The sequence below is a fragment of the Triplophysa rosa genome, linkage group LG14 (genome assembly GCF_024868665.1).
Source record: "Triplophysa rosa linkage group LG14, Trosa_1v2, whole genome shotgun sequence".
NCBI lineage: Eukaryota > Metazoa > Chordata > Actinopteri > Cypriniformes > Nemacheilidae > Triplophysa > Triplophysa rosa.
This window is the reverse complement of record NC_079903.1, coordinates 5,581,440-5,595,441: the sequence shown is the minus strand read 5'-3', so window position 1 is coordinate 5,595,441 and position 14,002 is coordinate 5,581,440. Positions and strand designations below refer to the sequence as shown.

The 14,002-nt window shown below is 40.6% G+C and overlaps 1 long non-coding RNA gene across 1 annotated transcript; it reads left to right on the top strand.

Annotated features, from left to right (window-relative positions):
* The first annotated feature begins 12,204 nt into the window (after positions 1–12,204).
* On the top strand, positions 12,205–13,762 carry LOC130564807 (uncharacterized). The gene is made up of 3 exons (XR_008964301.1): positions 12,205–12,268; positions 12,967–13,073; positions 13,605–13,762. It is a non-coding gene; the product is annotated as an uncharacterized LOC130564807 (long non-coding RNA).
* The last annotated feature ends 240 nt before the right edge of the window (positions 13,763–14,002 follow it).

Sequence of the window (14,002 nt, the reverse complement as noted above, 5' to 3'; positions counted from 1 at the left end):
AACAGACGGCTTATCTGTTGAAGTGCTACTGCCTTCTTTGCTGCAAGGTTCAGAATATGCGCAAAACATCCAATTTGCGGTCCTAGTCCTGCTGCTTCTTTAATGGCATTCACCATATTACGTGCATTATCTGTAGTGACTGGAATGGTGATATTAGGCCTCTCTAACTTCCAGTCTGTCACTGCGCTCATGAGTGCATCAGCCAAATGACTACTTGTGTGGTTTTCAAAAAGAGGGCATGTTTGTAACACAGCGCTCTCCAATTGCCAGTCCGAAATATAATGTGCAGTAACTGTCAAGTAGCTTTCAGTTGCCCTGGAGGTCCAGCTATCAGTTGTCAAAGCTACATGTTTTGCGTTTGCCAGTTTGTTTTCAATTTTGCTCCGCGTTTCATCATACAACTCAGGAATAATCTTGCTGCTGAAATGGGCACGCGAAGGGATTTCGTAACGCGGTTCAAGCGTCTTAATCAAATGCTGGAATCCCGCATCGTCAACGACGGAGTATGGCTGTATGTCTTTTGCAATAAAAACACCAAGTGCTTTTGTTATGGTCTTGTGTTTGTCAGAATGAGAGCTTAGTGGCTGTTTAAACGCATAAGGCAGTGTGTGCTGCTGAAACTGCTTCGGTCTCACCTGCGCTCGAGAGCTGACGACACCCGGGTGATGACGGCGTAAATGTCCGGTCATATTAGTTGTATTGCCTTGGGAGTATGGCACTCGCGTCATACAAATTTTACAAACTGTGACTGTTTTGTCCACGTTTTTGTGACCATCGCTGCTGTAACGTATTGGAAACCCAAAGTGTTCCCAGACAGAAGACTTGTATGAAGCTGGAGGAGGCTCTATTTGCGGCTTATCCCCTTCGCTTGCCATGCTGAACAGCAGCTGTACACGCGAGGAACGGTGATGTGACGTCAGCAACAAAGGTACATACTAACAGCTGATTGGTAAGATACTCTCACGTAAAACGCACGTGGAGCGTAGGCTATTATTCATCGGAAGCATATACGCAGCCCTCTGTGATTTATGCGCCTTTTCCCCACAAAACTGTATTATAGATGCGACATCAGAGTAATCGCGGTGCACGTGTGTTCCGAACCGTGATAGGAGAACCGAACGGTTCGATGTTTTACCGAGAATCGTTACACCCCTAGTATGTTGTTATTGTCAATATGCATATCCACTGTGTTTTTTAAGGTTGTTAGTTCGCCAAGGAGTTCCTCTGGGATTGCAATTTGATCACAGACAGATGAAATAAACAGAAGCTCATGGCTGCATAAAAACTGCAAATAATCTAAATCTAGTGGTAGACGACTCATTGAATCCAGCAATTTGGATAGCAGTCTTTCCATGATCATCCTTCCCAATTGATGACTTGTGGCATCATTACGCCCACGGACCTAAAAATTTAAATTTCTTCAGTTAAAAGTATGCAGAAATTCTACGTAAGGTTTGCATGATCTTATTGACTACAAGACAATATTGCACTAACAGCTTAATTTTTGTATGGGTGTTTTTTGTGGGTGTTTTGATGGGTGTGGGGTGGTGGGAGGTTGGCTGCTGACATCAACATTAGAGTCTTGTACTTACTAATATTACTTCTAATGTGACACTTGAGTAAATGATTAACTACTCCATATCATAATTTATAGTCTGTATAATATGTTACCATAATTTCTCTTCCTTTCATCTTCTGTGCGTGTTATTTCTTCTGTTTCTTTGTGATACTCTCCTGTGCCCGCATATGTGTGTGCATGTCTCAGTGTGCGTTGAATTCTGTGCGTGCGGGGTTGTGTATGTGTTTTATGTGTTTGTTTGTTTATTTGTTTGTGTGTGCGTGCGTGCGTGCATTTGTTTAGTTTTGTTTTGTTTTGACAGCTGTCTGTTTTCGTTTCTGTATTAATATGTGTGTCTGTGTATTGTGCATGTGCGCGCGATGTACAACTGTTGTGTGTTCGCGTGAGTGTCTGTGTTCTGTAAGTAGTCTTTTGCATTATGTGAGTGTGCACACAGCAGTGGTACATAGAAGTGCTGTTCTACCCTATTTGAAATGATACTAGGATAAAATGAGATTATGATGTTGAGTAAATGCTCTCTACACTAGTATGCGTTACTCAAACAATTTAGCTTCAAAACCCACTAAATACCACACTTTGTCCGCTCTGAAATATCTGGTATTAATGAAAGTTAATGTAGGAGTCTGATAATCAACAGAATAAAGGTGTGCACATTGAGAGAAATGGCCAGCCAACACATTAACGTAAGCGATTAGCACGTGCTAAAGTCACCGCATTAATTGCTCTCTAATTGTTAATTGACCTTCCTTAACTTGAGCAAACGCGTTAATACACACGTAGTTAACTAAACGAATCGAAAAACATATTGATTCTAGCGCACTAGAAGAAAAAGATTAATAATACATACCTGAGATCCATACCCGCATGTCTCTGCTCCGCCATGATGGCCGATCAGCTCAGTCTGCCGCTCACGCTGATGACGTAACGAGGAAGGCATGGCCAGAACCGTTATACACGCCCCAATCCGTTGACTCCTCCCCCACGTCAAAACAGGGCAAAGCCAACGCAAAGTAAAGTGAAGCGCAAAGGAAAAACCGAGCGCAAAAGCACTGGTGGCTGAAACGCAGAATTAAAGGGGCGTGCAAATGAATTAGTAGGTACTGCAAAGGAAAAGATGTGTTGCAAAATCATTGCTGCTAAAGGTTTTCTTTGGAAAAAAAACATTTTACCTCTCAGTACTTTCTTTTTGTTTGCAAAACTTTTTTTTTTGCAAAACTTTTTTTTTTGTTTGCAAATTTTTTTTGTTTGCAAAACTTTTTTTTTGTTTGCAAATATATGTGACCCTACTTTGACTCCATAAGGCACCCGTATCTAGAATAGCCTCAAGTACCTGGCCATGTAAATTGACCTGAACACGAAAAGGTGTGTTCCAGAAAGAATAGGATGAAATGTCTTCGACATGACCAAGAGCAAGTTGGGAGAACTGAGATAAGTCAGGTAAACGAGGCTTGATTATGATGTCGGGGGAGGGTTGCCTCTCTGAAACGACCTCCCCCCTTGAAGTTTCCCGACCTAGGTCTAACTGAAACAGACGGCTCCCCCCCTTCCGTTGTTGGCATACCACTTGGCTGCTCTGAACTTTGGGTCTCCACTGACTGTTCAATTTGTCGATTGAGCTCCCCAGCTGAAGGCACATTCAGACGATTTTGAAGTCTGCAGGCTGGACACGTACGAGAGGTCAACCCCGGAGTCAAACACTTGAAACAGTGAACTGCCGTTGTGGCGTGATCTGTCTGCGGGAGCTGGGTAGCGGCACGCTCACATGGACCTAAGACAGCATGAAGTTCATGCGCACACAAGAGAAGGTCCATCACAGAGGTTACCTTGGTGCCAAACAGAGCCACCCTATATTTCTCCACAGCGTGTTTACATATTAGCTCAATTTGCTCCAACTGGGAGGGTGGTGTTGTCAATTTTTTAAATTCACTGAGCATATGAGCAACAAATGTATCATCTGGCTTCTGGACCCGATCTAGGATGCCTCTCAGGATGCGTTCCTGATTATCAGACGGTAAAAAAACCTTCCGGAAAAGATCACAAAACTGTCTCCAAGTAACAACATGCGAGGCAAGAACATTGAACCACTTCTTTGGCTCTTTAGCCAGAAAACGAGGAAGTTCAAGCAATATTTGGGAATCAGTAAGGTCTAGTGACGTCCTATATACTGTATATCAACAGACTGAAGCCAGTCATCTAGACCTGACCTTCACCATCAAACAATAAAGGTTCGAGCCGAGAATGGTGGAGAACAGAAGCCAACACTCTGGACGTAGCTGACAAATCAGCAAAAGCTGTTTGAGCCACTACAGGTGGAGTGACATGCAGCCCAATTGCGAGACCAGATCTTCGACTGCCCAACTGAGCCTGCTCTTGAATAAACGGGGTAGAAGAAGCTATGGGCACAGAACGTGGCTGTCCGCCGATAGGAACAGTACCCTCACCTGGACTCATGCAGTCAATCACACTTCTTTGCAGGTCCAGTGAGTCATGGAGACATCGCTGCAATACACTTACCTCATCTTGCAGGAGCTGAACCTGAGACCTCAAGTCTCCATCACTCCCCTGAAGTGTGCTGTGTCTTGGCAAACAGTCAGAATGAAGCAGTAAATCAATTAGTTCCCGATTAGGACGATTAGTGGCCATCATGTACAATGAACAGTGTTCAGCAAATTACAAAAACATCAACAGAAGAGTAAAACAAAATAGTTTACCCCAATGCACTGAACACACAACAAATCAGTACACAAATGTCAAATAAACAATATATAACATTTGCCAGAAACGTTAACTGATAAACAGTGTTAACAATTCAATCAGGTGATGCACAACATTTACACCAAGCAATGAAAATTAAAAGGGCAAAAAGAAACATGTCTGTCTCACTTTTTTTTTGCCCGTGCACTATGTGCACGTGACAAGCCACGTTAATCAAACAAACGGCTTCAGCTTAAAAAGTCTCGTTTCGTTTTCACAAAAATGTAATAGCCAAGCAAAACCATGAGCAAAAAAAATCCAGATAGCTAAATCTTCTGAGCCTCCTCTTTTCGGCTAAGTCCACTTCCGTAAAAATGATGATAAACTGTCAATTCCTACTGAAAATACATCCGAACGAAATATCAAAGATCACCTGCTGTCTTTTGGCAGTGGAAATCCAGTAGAGAAAACGAAAAAGTCCAAAGCGGAGTCATACATCCGTCCAGCAGGCACCACATTTTCTCTACTGTTAGCAAGCTAGTCGTCCCGTTAGCTAGCACGCACAAACGCTGTCCGTCGGCAATCCATAAACGAAGCAAGAGGAAAAAAAACGAGACAACCTCTGTTAGATTCAAATCGTTCGGGCGCTACTTTGTAATGCAACGTAAGGGTGCCTTGTGCGGGCTGAGCGACAAAACATAAAACATCCTCACTTTGCTAAACAAAAGAAAAAGAATAGAAGTCGGCAGAGCGGTTCTCTCGTCTTCCCCCACTGTTTCTGTACCAACCGCCACACGCATGCGCAGTTGTCCTCTCTACCGTAACTGCTCTAAGCGGCCGTTACAATAGCTATCTGCCAGGACCTTCCGCTCGAATACTAAAAGTCAGTTCACACGATGGACCGTGGAAGGCGCACTAAAGTGTGGCTGCATTTTGCGAAATCACAAAAAGACAAAGCTAAGTGTAATTATTGTGACAAACGATTATGTTGCAAGACGGGTGTCACCAGCAATATGGCAAAGCATCTGCGGTGGGTTCATCGTATCGAATTACAAGAATGCACCGTGTTTGATGCGTTGCGCATCCCGAGTGCCCACACTTCATTAGCCGCTGATGACACTAGTGCGGGGACAACGCCGGAGCCATGCAATAGCACACATCAATGTTACGTCATTTTTTTGCACTATAAAATCATCCTACCTGTATATTTTATACTGCTACGGGAATCTGATAGTGTATTTCCGTTGTTAAATCATACTGCATATTTATTTCATACTGGTAGTACAATATGATAGGGTATTGCGCAGTAAATTAATCCTACATGTTTATTTTATGCTGGTAGGACTATCTGACAGGGTATTTACGCTGTACACTTATTTTATGTGTTTATTTTAAGCTGGTAGGACTATCTGACAGGGTATTTTGCATTGTAAAATCATCCTACCTGTTTATTTTGTTGATGTGTTTTAGATTATATTAAGTTTTGCCCTGCGGTAGGAAAAGCTGACAGGGTTGGACAATTTGACAGAACACCGGCACATAATGCTACACGTGAGACCACCTTCTTCCTCGCTTCGAAAGGAGGGCTCACACAGGACACTTTTTTGTGTGTTCAGCTGTAACTAATGGCACAAAATAAATATTTTTGATCTTGCTTGACTTTTATTACTTTTTCACCACTTTGGAATCGAAACTAAGAATCGTTAGGAATCGATAAGCAGAATCGAATTTGGAATCGGAATCGATAAATTTGAAACGATGCCCAACCCTAAATGTGAGTGAGTGAATTATAATAAAATTTTTATTTTATAATGAACTACTAATTTTAAAAAGGGTAATACACACATAGAAAGGTAAATTAAATAAAATGGAGTAGCCTTAAATGGTTAAGACAACTTGTTAAACCTATTAAAACTGAAATATGTGACATTCTATGTGATTTATATGTGATTGGAGAATGTAAGTTCATTCGGGTGTAAGATTGAGATTTAAGTTTCTGTAGAGTTTTAAACAGCAGTCATATCTCATACACTATGTGTCTCTTTGTGTTTTATCTATGTGCTAACAGCTGTTAATAGATGTCAGTCTGATCTTCATCCTCATCAGAGCTACAGAGAACAAGGAGCTTCAGAGACTCAGAATTATCAGAAATTGAACAGAATCAACAGAGAGACTGACGATGCAGTAACAAAACTGTTTTATGTTTCAGCTCTAACTAAACTCTAACTTTGTGTGTTGCTTGAGCTAACTTCCTATCACAAGTTTTCTTAGGCAGATCTGATAACCCTGGATGCAGATGGTAAAGCATTTGGTTTAATAAAAAATTTGTAAGATGTATGACTGTATAAAACAATAGATAGTCCATGCATAGTGACTGCTAAATTGACATTACGGTTTATAAATATAGTATAACCTTTTACAATAAGACAATTATCAAATCATTTGATGCCCTCTCGAATATCGGCGTGGTTGGAGGGCGAACACCAGAGAGCACTGCGATAGAAACGCCCGACAGGAGTTGGGATCCCCGTCGTAAAGAGGGGGGCTGTTGGCATAGGGTTCTGGTTCACTTGAGGCACCACGTGGTGGAGAAAGCTGTGATCCCGCAGCGCTGTCGGTACCTCGGAGTAGTTCCGAAACCTGAAGCTGCAGTGCCGCCACTTGCCTGTGAAGGGCGCCAACCTCCTGGGCGGCGGCGGTGAGGCACGACGCCTGCTGTCCCAGCAGAACGCCCTGCTGTTGAAGCGCCGTGCGTAAGGGATCCGGTCCCGCTGGGTCATGATGCGGGTCTGACCGGTCTGTCATGGTCGACAAAGCTGAGAGAGACCCAAATGCGGGAAGAACAAAGTTTTATTAGTTATAGGCAACAGTCACTAATCCAAACAGCCAGGGAATACTCAGTCGCGGGAAGCAGAGAGGTACACCACCGGAACGGCTGAGACCTCCGAAGAGTGTCGAGGATCCACCGCCGGGGTAAGAGGTCTGTCGTCTGGGTTCGAGGGTCTCCCTCGACCCAACTCTCACGAGGAGAGAGAGGTGGTAGGTCTGGGTGGAGATCGCGACCCTGATGTGACTGCTGACAAGCCGGTAGTGGAGGGAGGCCGCCGGTCGGGACGCCAACGGGAGCTGCGGGGACAGAGAGCAGGCCTGGGGACGTGACAGGAGAGTGGTGAGAAAAACACTGGAAAGGCTAGATAGAACTGAGTCGAGAGAAGCACGGTCGTGACAGCAATGACGATAGAGGAGCTAGGACTAGGACTATGACATGGACTGTGGCTAAGGCTAAGAATCACTAGGCAAGAAAAGCAATAGTTGAGCCACAGCTACACCTAGGTCAGTCTGAGTAGAAAATACACACAACGGTCAGACACAGGACAAGAGACATCAAGGGATTATAAAGGGAAAGTAGATGAGGATGGAATAGTCAACAGGTGTGGGGCAATTGCGGGGATAAACGAGCTTAATGAGGGAAGTGAGAACAGGAGTGTGAGAGCCGAGCGGAAAAACACCAGTGCAAGGAAAGCCCTAACGGAGACACGAGGGCGGGAACAATGACGCAGACTCGGAGCACGTGGTCAGCTATGGAGGTATTTCAGTAGCAAAACTTGAGAGCATGTAGATTTTAATTTGTGAACTTGTAAAGTGATTTTTCGCGCCATTAGGGGGCGGTGTGGCTCAGCCGCGTGACGTCATCAAATGCCGTTCTTTCTCTCGCCTCTGAGCTTTCAAGTGCACAAGTTAGTTTTGCAACGGGTTTATCGCGAAAGTAGTAGCAAAAGTCAAGGCGGGAAGATTTGAAACTGCAGTGACAGGTTTGAGAGGTTGTAGATGCCTATTTGTGGTTGCAATTCAAATCTGAATCTAGGAAAATGTGTAAATATGTGCTATGCATTTGTATCTGCCAATGTATTTTGTAAATGCCAGTTTACACATTTGTGACTATTTTTCTGCAACTTCAAATTCAGAAGACAGATTTGTGAGTTTTGTCCACGAGTGCAAATCTCAACATTCAACTTCAGTTTTTTATTTGACAAGTTTTGACATTGGGGCTGTGAGTGTACATTTTAGTGTACATGTACAAATACTTACTTTACAAGTTCACAAATTAAAATCTACATGCGCTCAAGTTTTGCTACTGAAATACCTTCATATCAGCCGTTAGTCGACGGCTTCCACGTGCTCGACAAAAACAAGACCGTTCCCGTGCAGACAATTACCCCGACCCGACCTGAGTCATGACATATATTCCTAATATTTCACAAAGCATTTTAGCCCTAAAACTAGCTCCTAAATCTGTGAAACGTTAGGAGTAGTGAAGAGGACTCCGAAGTCACTAAGACTAACTAAAATGACTGTAACACCGGCAATCTGCCTTGAAACGTAAACATTTGAGAAAGATTTCATGACAATGAACGTAATCATAAAGACAACTAATATCTGCTAACTGTTCATGAGATGCAGACAGGCAAAATGCTGACAATTAGCTGAACATATACTTTGTTTATCACATGGCTCATGGCATCACATGTTCAAATCACCAAAATAAACACACCCCTACCCCCATCTTTCGCTTTCGTCAGCGCTCAGCTCGACTAATGTCCGTCCTGTGCACTGTGCACCTTACTGCTGATTGGCTACAAGGTTGTTTTGGTACTCGGCCCGACTTTGTCTAAACAAGCGTAATACGGCAATCGGACACCCCCTGCCTTTAAAACCGAAAGTAAACAGCTTTTCCTCGAGGTCTGCATTCGATAAAATGAGCTAATAAAATATTTCAAATTCACATTTCATGTCCAGTTTTTTCTTATGTGGCAAGTAGCCGTGTAATAAGCGAGATATTGTACAAGCAGCCGGCTAATGATCACACTGTCGGGGCTTATTTCTGCGATAACAACCGTCTGCCTGTACATCATCCCTTACATAACATGTAGTTTATTTGCAAAAACAGATAACTCCTTTTTTTAAATATTTCAAAAATTGTGTTTTTATTGTGTTATCGTGTGCTTATTGTGTTTTATCGAATTTGTTGGCTGTATTTTTAAAGTTATTATTACTTAATAAAAAACAACTGTAGTTTGATTGATATTAATTGGAATGCATAATAAAAACAAGATAAACTGATAAAATTAAATAAAAACGGATAAAATTAAAAAGCTAACAGAGCTAATCTGTTTTTGTAAATGAACTCACTTGTTTAATTAGTAACTTAGTGTATATTTTATAATCTTCATTTGAATACAGCAATAATTAAATATTAAAATATTTTATTTGAATATGACTACATTTTTATTTTAAGATCTTAATTTAAATATGTCAGCATGAGAATACTATAATATTTTTATGATTAAATGACTGGCAGAGACCCATCCTCAATCAGCCAATCACTGTGGTCATAGTCAGTATCACTCTCTAAAAAAATAGTGCTATATCGCACTAAAGGTGGTTCTTGGCTTGTAATCATAGGGGAACCCCTTTTAGTGCTATATAGAACCATATTTTGGTGCTTGAGTGGTTCTTCAGCGGTTCATTGGGATGACTGAGGTGCTATATAGAACCACTGAAGAACCATACAGGGGCTTAACAGGTTATTCAGGGTTTCTGCAGTTATCACCAAACTTAATTTAATGCTTTTTAATGCCTTTTTAATGCCATTTTTAAAATGGTTAATGCCGTAACGGGCCCACGACTAACCTGAATTAGAAATGACTCTGATTGACTGATTCATCAAAGTACCAATCACTTACAGGTACATGTGCTAGACAGAGTGAAAAATCAGGCCATAACTAACTTTCTGTAAATTGTACTGCCACAGTACAAACATTAGCTTCATCAGCTAACAAATTCCATCGTCTGAACAGTAAAGCAAAAACTCTGAACCTCTTAACTCTTATAGGTATATAAGTAATATTAATATTATATAATATTACATTTGTAGTGGTGGTGGCAGTACTAGCAGCAGATGGTACTTTGTCGGTCGCATTAAAGTAACTAGACATAGTAAAGTAACTAGATATAGTAAATTGCTGCGACTGTGTGACCCTAATAGCCGATTTGTGGCTATCAGACTATGTGATTTAACGGCGTTTACACCCATCGTAGCTAGCTTAAATTTCTTTTTGCAAACACTGCAAAATCCTTCACCTGGTTGACCACGAAAGGGCTGCAACCATGTCTTAAAATCATCGTCTTCCAACCACTTCTCCTGGAATTTGCACTTCCCCATGGTGCATCTTCTTTGCTAGGTCTCATCCCACCACTATCCAAACATCCGGCGTTACCGCAAATCCGCACCGGCCTGAAGCAGTTACCAAACTGGTTCCGTGTTTTTAGCACATAAATGTGCAATTTTGCGACAGCAAATCACTTGTAAAGTTCATTCAAAATGAATTGTTAATATTATTTTTTCTTCAAACTTCCTATAATTTTAATGCCTTCAGAATTTAAGTTTAATGCTTTTTAATGCCATTTAATGCCTTAATTTGATCAAAATCCATTTAATGACTATTAATACCCCGCGGAAACCCTGTTATTCATACGGAAACGGTGCTATATAGCCAGGGGTGCACATAAGTTTTTCTATCTGGATCTCAAGAGAGCACCTGGTGATTCGGTTTGGTGCTCACATTGCACATAATGTGACAAACTATATTTACCTATTAAAAATAAAAGTAAAAAAGTAGTTACTTTTTAATGAACAATAAACAAAATAATAAAGTGGGATAATACTATATTTATATTACTTTAAAGTACACTTAAAATACAATGATAATGTATTTCTTCTTGTTTTTCTTTTTACATTAGTAAATATTAATTTTCAACACCAATTTTGAAACCTAAAACGACAACCTTTTTGGTTTTTGGCAGGTTGCTGGGAACTGCACTTGCGAACGCACATGGAGACTTGCGGTGCGGAGCTAGGATCGAGTATAGCATAGAGAAACACAAGCTGCGTGCAAGTGTCAAGTTTAAACAGCTTGTCCTTTTAGAAAGTTTAAGAGAAGCGGTGTTTTGGTAGACGTGCAGCGCAGCGCAGCGCAGTGCAGTTCCAGACATTCACAGAGGCAGCGCGTGCCGCGTGCTTCTCTAGTAACGAAAGCATAACCAACAAAGGCGGAGCTACCAATACTCCGTTTTTCATCATTTACACCCAGGTCCCGTTTATCACCGGGAACAAACGAGATATCAGTAGTTTTAGCAGCATTCAGTACAAACGGAAATCTTATCCACTATTACATTTAGTCGGTCTAAAACAGTGATTGTGCATCAAAAGGTTTCAACCATGTCAGTACGCAAATGAGCGTTCTAAACTTATTTACAGAGCGCATTTTTAATTTTGGTCGCGCATGCGCACCACTTATGTGCATCCCTGTAATATAGCACCTCGGTCGCCCCAAAGAACCTCTGAAGAACCACTGAAGCACCAAGATATGGTGCTATATAGCAATAAAAGTGGTTCCCCTATGATTACGAGCAAAGAACCACTTTTAGTGCTACACAGCACCATTTTTTTGCTGACATCGTCCATAGCAACAAGGTCAACCCCGCCCTTTCTCTTTAGATTATAAAATATACACTAAATTACTAATTCAACAAGTGAAGTCAAGCAAACCGTTTTTTTTAAGTAACAACAACTTAAAAAAAATATAGCTAACAAATACAATAAAACACAATGAACACATGATAACACAATAAACAACATGATTTTTGAATTATTTAAAAAATGAGTTATCTTTTGCAAATAAACTATATGTCCATATAAAGTATATGTTCAGCTAATTGTAAGCATTTTGCCTGTCTCATAAAACGTTAGCAGATATTAGTAGTCTTTAGGGTTAAAGCCACAATGTGGAATATTTGAACCGCTAGATGTCGCACTTTCGAAACATCAACAAAAGGCGAAGCTAAATGACGTTATGTATGAGAGTGGAATTGTGGGACATGTCGTTTTCACCATCCAGAGGCGTATGGAGATCGCCCATCATGTACACGGACGAGGTAATGAATTGATTTTATTTTATGTCATCGTAATGAATTAGCTTTCAAGAAACGTGGACTGTAATGCTACGTTAGCCCGCGACTGATATTGGACTTTGTGAATTGATTTGGTAGCGTAATGCTACACAGTTTTATGTGTTTAAAACAATCATACAGTTGTCGTTTAAAAAGTAAATTCGAACGAACCCACAGCATTTACAAGTAACATTATTGGCTACATATTTTTGTGCGACATATACTGTATTTCATAGGGTAACTGCATTCATAACTATTCAAATAATCTGTGCATTAGTATTTCGTGTACAGTAAAAAAAAATGTGCTTACCTGTCTATAAAACACATGCGAGAGCGGAGTCTCTGTCGAGTCCAAGTTGGTCGCGAAGCTCTCTCCATTTAGAAAACGCTTTTATTAATATTAAAAAGGATATTCCTTGTTTTATTTCGTTGTCCATAAGCCTGCTTTCCATCATTTGGCCTTCGTTTACACTTTTTTGGATTTCCTTTTCTCGCCAAAGAGTAATCGTGATCCAATTATTTTAAATTGGAATTTCTCTGGATTATGTATAATGTAAGTACACAACTGCATGAAATATATCACACTGTGCAAGTGATTTTTGAATATTTCATAACAAAATACGTCCATATTGTGGCTTTTAGCTCATTGTCATGAAATCTTTCTAAAATGTTTACGTTTCAAGGCAGACTGCCGGTTTTGGGGGTCATGCTCCTCCACTTCCCCCACAGTGAAGGCAATGCGAGGGCTTGTTCGACAAAGTTCACAAAACTCCCTTGAGGACTATAACTGGTAAGTTGAGTTCTAAATGGGTCGTTTAAAAAACAATAAGTGACTCATCTGGAAAATGCATGTCTGTCTTTGTCCAAAAAAAATTCCTCAGAAATTGTGCAAAATAAGCAAAATATTTTGTAATTAAGTAAGTATTTCAAATCAATGTTTATTTCAGTTTTTATTGTAGCCGTGTAATAGAAATATAGCAGAATACTTTACATTCAACAATTCATACTACATATATGATAATATCGTAAATAATGTAGGTTTCTGGTTGACAGTCCAGTATTTGATGGAAGTTTTACACATAGTTGTAACATGGTTACAAACTCTCTCTGCCTCTGTACACTTAAGTGATTCAAAAAGAGAAAACACAAACCAAACAAAATAAACAAGAATTGGACTACTAACATTTATTTATATATCTTGCTTTCTGTAGATATTGATTTGTATATTGTAATAGTGAATATTTTGGCAGCAATAATCATATAGTAAAAATTAGGGCTGTCACGATAAACCGACGATAAATATCACGTGATTTATGCACAGCTTTTGAGTGAAGTACGGAAAATGCTGCTGCATCCGAAAGCCAGAGGGCGCTCTCGTGCGGAAACTCCAAATACGCACTGCAGAAGAAGACCATAACACGTTCTAGAATCTAGGAAATGCCTATGGACATCTTTTTATCAGTGTTACTCAAGCCTCATCAGGTAATTGTATGATAATAAAGTATATTTATAATGATCATGTTTGACGGGTGTTGCTTTTTCAAATGCACATTATGTGCGACTCAAACTCGCACTGCTTTTAGATCGAGCAGCATTTCCCACTGATCCCAGAGACATGCTTCACGGACAAGCTACGCATTAAAAAAAATATCGACACATTGCATATCGCAGCCAGCTCGATTACAATAGGATTTAGTGGTATCGCGAAATCTGATACTA